This window comes from Frankliniella occidentalis, unplaced genomic scaffold (assembly GCF_000697945.3).
Source record: "Frankliniella occidentalis isolate FOCC.00 unplaced genomic scaffold, Focc_3.1 Scaffold23, whole genome shotgun sequence".
Taxonomy (NCBI): Eukaryota; Metazoa; Arthropoda; class Insecta; order Thysanoptera; family Thripidae; genus Frankliniella; species Frankliniella occidentalis.
This window is the reverse complement of record NW_026267153.1, coordinates 2,801,675-2,802,056: the sequence shown is the minus strand read 5'-3', so window position 1 is coordinate 2,802,056 and position 382 is coordinate 2,801,675. Positions and strand designations below refer to the sequence as shown.

The window sequence follows — 382 nt, the reverse complement described above, 5'->3', positions numbered from 1 at the left end:
AGGAATAGTACACAGCTGCATACTGGGTACGCGACGCACTGGAAGCAATACTACTCTGGCGCTGACAAAAGTGCCCAGGCTCAGGCTCGATAAAAAGGGACGCAACTCACGGGGAGGGCATTGTCAATCTGCATAGAGTGGAGAGGATTTACTCAAACAAGGCGTAGCAAATGAGTGATTGTCCGAGTCACTGCACTTGCACCCCCAGCAGTGCAGCGAAAGGCTAACGACACGCTCTCTCTCTCTCTTTCTCTCGCACCCCTTCGTCGCCTGCTGGGCCGGACCAGAAAGGAGGGGCGCGCCGGCGGCCTGGGAACTGTCACATGCGGCCTTGCAAGGGGGGTGTGAGATTTGGGAAGGGGTGGCGGTTGGTAGGGGGGGG

The 382-nt window shown here is 58.1% G+C and overlaps 1 protein-coding gene across 5 annotated transcripts in view; it reads right to left on the bottom strand.

Moving 5' to 3' along the window:
• The window catches only part of LOC113204994 (insulin gene enhancer protein ISL-1), a 127,454-nt gene that overhangs the window by 13,797 nt on the left and 113,275 nt on the right, over positions 1 to 382 (bottom strand). The gene's annotated exons all lie outside the window — the stretch shown is intronic.